The 7,886-nt window shown below is 38.8% G+C and overlaps 1 long non-coding RNA gene across 1 annotated transcript; it reads left to right on the plus strand.

Annotated features, from left to right (window-relative positions):
- The first annotated feature begins 4,930 nt into the window (after positions 1–4,930).
- Positions 4,931–5,507, plus strand: LOC116709932 (uncharacterized). The gene is made up of 2 exons (XR_004337000.1): positions 4,931–5,252; positions 5,336–5,507. It is a non-coding gene; the product is annotated as an uncharacterized LOC116709932 (long non-coding RNA).
- The last annotated feature ends 2,379 nt before the right edge of the window (positions 5,508–7,886 follow it).

Genomic DNA, 7,886 nt, shown 5'->3' on the forward strand with positions numbered 1-7,886 from the left:
GGTCACAACTGCATCCTTACAGAAACATTTTCTACATCCAGGAATACTGATTTTATATTTCATTCATTAATTTAATCCGAGTTATATTTGATCTAAGGGCAGCGTTATAGTTTTGTTCAATAACCCACACAGTAAAAGTGTAAACTTTGTCAATTTTTTTGGTAAATAATGAGATTTTTATGCACACTTACGCTAAAACATTACATAAAAGTCAATTAAAAGTGTAAACCCTGTATAAAAAGTGTCATTTCATGACACATTTATAAAGAATCCTATGTCCTTTTTACGTGCACCCCTTCAAATAAAGTCTTACCAAATTTACTTCCTTGCAACCACATTGTTTTAAATAATATCACACCCTGGTTCACTTACACCTGCTTAGTTGTTTATGCTGTGGATTAATTTCACATTGTAAATAAAACATCAGCAAAACACTCACCTGATCCAGACGCTGCTCCTCTTCTTCTTCTTTTTTGGCGGTTGGCAAGCAACTTATTGATGTGCATTACCGCCATGAACTGGAATGGAGTGTGGATCGGGATGCTACATATATATTACTCCCAAGCCCCCCCAAAAAAGAAAAAGAAAAGAAACCTTATATCCTATCAATTTCGCTTTCTTAAGATAATTGATTAAATAACAAAAATATACAGACTCTGCTCTGCTGCTGCACGGAGTCTGAACCGGTTCTGATCCAAACCTGACTAGAGCTGACACACCTGAGGCTCCGCCCCCTGACCCAGCTGACAATAAACACATTTATTTTCATGTTTTCCTTTGTATGAGTTGAGCTGTAAAACTTTAGGTCACATTTGAACTTTTTCAGGTTTTTCTCAGTTTTCTGCTCATTTCCAACCAACATTTTATTGCAGGAAATCATTTCAGGAAGGAACCAGAAGATTCAGGAGTCTGGGAGATGTGACTGTAACCGACCTGGACACTGAGGCCCCAGAGCGCCCCCTGCAGGATCTGCTGCACCATTAACCAGACAGAAATGGCAGTTTTATACAAGTTATTATTCTAATTCAATAGCTGATTTAATTAAACAAGTTTTGATTGAAAAGATTCTCATCTGTTTTATTAAAAAAAACATCTTCAGTCTGAATACTGCAAAAAATAAACTGCTGGCTAAATTAGTAGCTTAAAGCTGAAATCAACTTGAGATGTTTCTGCTTTTACTAATTTAAGCTGTGAAACTAAATGTGAAAACTTATAATACAGCAAAAATGGCATGGAGGATTAACATGAAGGTTTAGTTATTATATGTGTACACAGTCAGCTGCATAAAAAATACACAAAGATTCTTTAAAAACTTTATTTGGTCGTTAAACATCCAGCAACCCACATTGCATTAGAAGAATTATGAAAATCAAACATGAACCAATCAGCACATTATCCCAAAACAAAAAGAATTGCTCTTCGGGGCCCCTGGTGGACGCGGTAGGTACCGCACGCTTCGCAAGTTTAAACCTTAAAGTTTGAACTCGGCATGGGAAGGGACGAGATTCTCACGGTACAACCTTGAATATCACATTTTTACAAAAACGAATCTTTAAGAATATCTCGGCAGGTAAGCGTTTCTCGGCAAAACACATGCCCAAGGCATAAAAAACTAAGCCTAAAGGCCAATAACACACAATTTCACTATGAAGTGATTTGTTTTCACAATATATCCAGTATTTGATAATGTATGTAGAAATTATTTTATTGATAAAAAGAAAAAAAAAAAAAGAATTGCTCTTCGGCGCCCCTGGTGGCCACGGTAGGTACTGCATGCACCGCAAGGTTTAAGCCTTAAAGTTTAAACCTTGAATATCACATTTTTACAAAAACGAATCTTTAAGAATATCTCGGCAGGTAAGCGTTTCTCGGCACAACACATGCCCAAGGCATAAAAAACTAAGCCTAAAGGCCAATAACAGGCACCTTGGTGGAGCTGATTTTTATTCATTTTTTGTAACAATTCCTGTCATATCAAAAACACACAATTTCACTATGAAGTGATTTGTGCTCACAATATATACAGTATTTGATAATGTATGTAGAAATTATTTTATCGATAAGAAAAAAAAAAAAAAATGCTCTTCGGCGCCCCTGGTGGCCACGGTAGGTACTGCATGTGAAAGTTTAAACCTTAAAGTTTAAACCTTAAAGTTTAAACCTTAAAGTTTAAACCTTAAAGTTTAAACCTTAAAGTTTAAACCTTAAAGTTTAAACCTTAAAGTTTAAACCTTAAAGTTTAAACCTTAAAGTTTAAACCTTAAAGTTTAAACCTTAAAGTTTAAACCTTAAAGTTTAAACCTTAAAGTTTAAACCTTAAAGTTTAAACCTTAAAGTTTAAACCTTAAAGTTTAAACCTTAAAGTTTAAACCTTAAAGTTTAAACCTTAAAGTTTAAACCTTAAAGTTTAAACCTTAAAGTTTAAACCTTAAAGTTTAAACCTTAAAGTTTAAACCTTAAAGTTTAAACCTTAAAGTTTAAACCTTAAAGTTTAAACCTTAAAGTTTAAACCTTAAAGTTTAAACCTTAAAGTTTAAACCTTAAAGTTTAAACCTTAAAGTTTAAACCTTAAAGTTTAAACCTTAAAGTTTAAACCTTAAAGTTTAAACCTTAAGTTTAAACCTTAAAGTTTAAACCTTAAAGTTTAAACCTTAAAGTTTAAACCTTAAAGTTTAAACCTTAAGTTTAAACCTTAAAGTTTAAACCTTAAAGTTTAAACCTTAAAGTTTAAACCTTAAAGTTTAAACCTTAAAGTTTAAACCTTAAAGTTTGGTTTTGCACAGCAGTACTATTCCTTACAAAATAGTAAAGTACATTTATATTTTTCAGCATTGAAGGGTTTAAATGTGCACACTTGTTAAAACTACAAGATATTCACTTTAAGAAAAGTTGTATGAACCTATACTCCAATTTTCTCACCACCATGAGCTCACATTTTAGAACTGTAACTTAAGGGGCCATGTACAAATATATGTGGAACGTAACCTCCTATCACCTGGCATCCACATGAGGTCATTTTACTGCCACGTTAGTTGTAGACTAGAAAACATTACAGGGGACAGCCAAAATGGGTGATTGCAGAACCCAAAGTTCCCATGGAAGCACCTGATCCAAACAGTATTCTGGTATAAAAAAAAAAAAAAAAAAGGTAGTGGCACAGGGTTAGCATGCCACTACTTGCATAATTACCTAACCCTGCAAGAAGACACCTCACAAAGACATCAAACTGAAATAAGTGACCATCTCACAACCCAGTATTGTCCATATATACAACTCCAAGATGGGTGTAATTGACCGTATCAGTTGCTACCACACAAGTGGCAAAAAATGGAAATTGAGGGTACTAATTAAGGATCTTGCTATAGCCAATAGCTGGCTGTTGTACTGCAAAGACCAATGTGTGACACACAAAGAAGAGCATCATGCTTTTCTGCATGGAAGCTGCCAAAATGGTCTTGGGCCTCACATGGGCTTGTGAGGCTATAGAAGATTGGACTGCATTCAAGACTCCCGAGTCACCTTTCCCACGTGCTATCCGTTAACACTGCAAGGTTAACATGCAGCATGCTCTGCATTGATTGATTCTCTGCTGGTCTGGTTTGTGTAGAGTACTGGGAGTCTGCTTGGTGGGGCACCGACTCACCTTTATCAAGCTAGCCAAAATGAACTGCGCACCAGATTGGTATGGCTCCCCGTGTCATAACGCTAACCAGGAGGATGAGCATTAGCAGTCATACCAAGTCATCATCACCCAGCCATTGTCCCAAGGAAGAAGAACCTGGACCAGCTGCTGCTTTCCAGATCTCTAGACACTTGCTGGGGTTCAAACCATCATCCCTGAAACGAAACCAAAGAGCCATTCTAGTGCCATCATACACCGCAAGACCTCTAGAATGCTCCGTTGTAACTCCATGACCACATTAATAGGTAAGGGTACTTACCCAAAGCAGCCAGCAGGTGGTTTTTTCTTTTTCAAGCTCGCAGCAGGCAACAGTTCAACAATAAACACCCTATTCTGACTCATGGTGCTGATTTTCTACAAGTTTCCAAATTCATTCTAAGTCATCTAGTTTGATAGAGGAGTTCATTTTGATGAAAACAGTATATGGTTTGTTAGGGGTTGCAGCAAAAACAGCTGAACTAGAAGCTAAAATATGAAGCCCCACCATGCAATGCATTCTGGGTTTTTTAAAGTCCATTTCTGATGTTCAGAACCGTGATAATACACATTTCTGGCACCTAGCAGGAGCTCAACAATGAAATCAGAAGCTGAGCTGTGATTTCTGTCTTCAAAACAGAGTTTGAAGACAAATAAAACAAAATAAAACTTGGTTAAAATATCAGACTTTTAAAACCAAATTCAAGCCCCTTCAGAGAAGCCTTAAGATAAAACTCCATCATCCAACAGTTATCACTGAGATGACTTTTTAAAGCTGAGCTGAGTTCATTCCAATAACATGAGTTTATTGGAATGAACTCATGTTTATTCCAATAAACATGAATGAACATGAGTTCATCTGTTCCTTTTTACTCCTTAAAAAGTAAAAGGAGAGAAAATCTGTTTAAACATATTTACTTTTAAGGCCAATTCCTGGTGAGCCGAGCAGCATTGAGGCAAAACTCCTTCATTCAACAGAAACTCAGACGAGGTTTTAAAGCTCAGCTGATTTATTTAAAAGATTGAGCTAAAAAAGCAAATCAAAATGTAGTGAAACCTGGTTGAGGTAAGAGGCCACTGAAGTTAGGGTTAAGTCCCAGCGCGATAAGACGTTCCTAGCCAGACTTTGACTAGGTCGAAAAATGAACGGGAGTCTATGGCAGCTACATGAAAGGAATGGGCTAGGACCACCAAACATGGCGGGGACCTGCAGAGGGTTGGAGGGAGAATACGAATCAAGTTTGGTCAAATGAGCACTTCTTTTTGTACTTCACCAATTTTCCATTCTGTGCTCCACCCAGGTCCGTTTAACAGTTTCAGGACCTGACCAGCACCCCTCAGCATCATTTGCTTGAGAAATAATGAGATTTGGAACCTATTGGAACTTCTTCATCGTGCTTGAACAACCAGAGACTGTCAGGATCTGCGGCTTCAGCAGTTCCTCTGGTTTCCTTCTAGGTGGCGTTCGAGAGCTCGCCCGCGTATTCACACACCCTCTCCACAGGTGTGTTTCGGCACACCTGTGGATCATCAGCGGGAGCATATTAGGAGCGGGTTCCCGGCACTTCGTCGCCAGAGTGTTGTCGCCTTTGTGGTACATCTGGTCCTGAGATCTCTAGAAAGATATCCAGTCTGTTTCGCACGCTTACCTGTCCTGTACCTTTCTGTGATTCCTAGGCTCCCTGTTGTCTGGACACTCCATGCGAAGTACGGGATTTGCAGTTCCATCCGCTGAGCTCCCTGACGAGTTACGCCCACCTACCAGCTGTTCGATCACACCGGTCCGCTCCTGATCAGACGCTCCTGCATTACACACCAATTGTCTTTTGTAAATAAATCTTTAATCTGATCTCCTGAGAGAGTCTTTGCATGTGGGTTCGGAGAGTTCAAAACAACATGACAGAGACCAGATGAAGAACCAGACAGGTCCAACTGATGACTTTAGGAGCAACTGTCGTGGCCATTTATGCTAAGGTTTTGTAGTTTATCATTTCTACCAATTTTGTTTTGTTCTTTGGGTAGTTGGAATATATTTAAGTTAATTTAGAATCAAAATTTGTCATTAATTTTTATATTTGGAATTGTTTAATTTACGTTGTTAATTGTTAGACCCTCCCACCAATTTAAGTAATTAATTAAGAACACACCGGGTGCTGGGTGGATTGTTTGGTGGATGTCTGGTGTGGACGGGAGGTTTGGTAGAATGATTTTTTTTTTTTGAACACTTGTTTACACCTTCAAACATTAAATTGAGATTATTTTTCATTTCAACTAAGTTACAAGACCTTTATTTCTACTTTTGCAATAAATGAATCGAGTCAAAGTGCGTACAAATCCCAAACCGCCTGTTACCACCCACAGCCTTTATTGGAGTTTTTATTTTTTGCTTTTTTGGAACGAAAGGCTGCGACAAGCAACTTTATTTCAGATGTATGGTGCATCAGAACCAACTCCTCCTGGTACCAGGTAACAACTGAGCCGGGCCGGGTGGGATCACAGCTTTCATGGTTGCACAGAAAGAAGGAAAGAAAAGGAATATTTAATAGCTGAAGCAAAAAGAGCAACAGCTCTTTAAACCTTAAAGTTTAAACTAAGGGTACCTAGGTTGAGGGAGAGACTCTCCTCTCAGGCAAAAAGTGTGAGAAGAAGACGCAGAATGTACAAGACAAGTTTATTTATTATATGTGTACACAATCAGCTGCATAAAAAATACACAAAGATTTTTTAAAAACTTTATTTGGTCGTTAAACACCCAGCAACCCACATTACATTAGAAGAATTATGAAAATCAAACATGAACCAATCAGCACATTATCCCAGTGATTCTCTGAGGTTTGAATAAATCAGTAAAATCACAGTAAAGAGCCCGAAGTTCTCTAGAAAACTCAAAACATGAAATATGGAGTTAAAAAAGTAAAAACCAAAACAAACTGAGAGAAATTAAAGCTGAGAATCAATGATGACGTAAAACTTCAAGATTTAGCTTTTACAATGAACATAAAATATATAAAATCTTTATTTTCCAGGTTCCACATGTTTCTGAAAACTGCTCTAAGATCAGAGTTTCTGTAGGACATCCAGTTCTAAACTGGTTAAACTGGTTTCTCTGATGGAAGCTGAAGTTTCGCTGCAGTTTCCAGTGAAGCATCTTTTTATCTGTGGAGCTTTGAGGAACATTTTCATGTCAGCAGAAGGACGAAGCAGCAGAGAAAAGAGGTTTGAAGTGTCTTTCATGGCTTCAAAGCTGAACTGAAAATGATTCCCATGTTTCCATTCTCAGACCATTTCTGGTTCCAGGATGAAAATGAATCAGAGAGAAAAAAGATCAACTTTCCAGTTGAATCCAGTTCAGATCAAAACTCCACGAAGCCTCTAAATGGAGCCCAGTTTGAATTGGATCTTTATTGATCCAAAGAGACAAACAATAAATGACAGACACGAGAAAATAAACGGGAGGAAAACCTTGGAGGTCAGAGGTCATCATCATGATCCAGTCAGAGTCTCTTTAGACTCAAACTGCTGCAGCTTCAACCTCTGAGGATCAGCAGGACACTGAGACCATTCTCTACTTCACAGAGATCAGAACCTGCAGAGAGAAGAAGGAAGGAGAGAGCAGATCAGTGAGTGTTTCCAGCCTCTCTCCAGCAGCAGTCAGTGACGCAGCACATCCAGTAGATGGTTTCCAGGCTGCAGTCAGACTGATCTCAGAGCTGTGACCAGGATGAACCCGATCAGTTGTTTCCTGTTGAGCTGAGAGAGCAAACAGATCTGAGATCAGATCTGCTGCTGCCACAGTTTGATGGATGAGGACCACTGTCTCTAGACATGTTGGACGGCTGGAGTCCAGCTGGACTTCCTGGAGACATGGACACAGCAACAACACTCATCTTCACACCAACACAAACGCAGGAACACAGCAAGCTGCTGCTCCTCTGATTGGCTGATTGCTGTCTCTGTGTCCAATCAGGAAGCCTGAACCATTCTCCTCCCACTGAGAAGCTGCAGCTTTAAGAGAGTTTGTAGAAATCTGCTGTCAGAGTTTGTTGGTTCTGATCAGGAGGAAACCAGAACCACAGCTCCATGAAGCCAGCAGCTTGGTTCTGAAGGAGAACCGGGCCACACACACACGCACACGCACACATACACCTGTGTGTGGGCGTGTGTGTGTGTGTACATATATACACATACATACTTTTAAGTACAATTCAACAACCTGGATGTCCATGTG

The sequence above is a fragment of the Xiphophorus hellerii genome, chromosome 20 (genome assembly GCF_003331165.1).
Source record: "Xiphophorus hellerii strain 12219 chromosome 20, Xiphophorus_hellerii-4.1, whole genome shotgun sequence".
In the NCBI taxonomy this organism is placed as follows: Eukaryota; Metazoa; Chordata; class Actinopteri; order Cyprinodontiformes; family Poeciliidae; genus Xiphophorus; species Xiphophorus hellerii.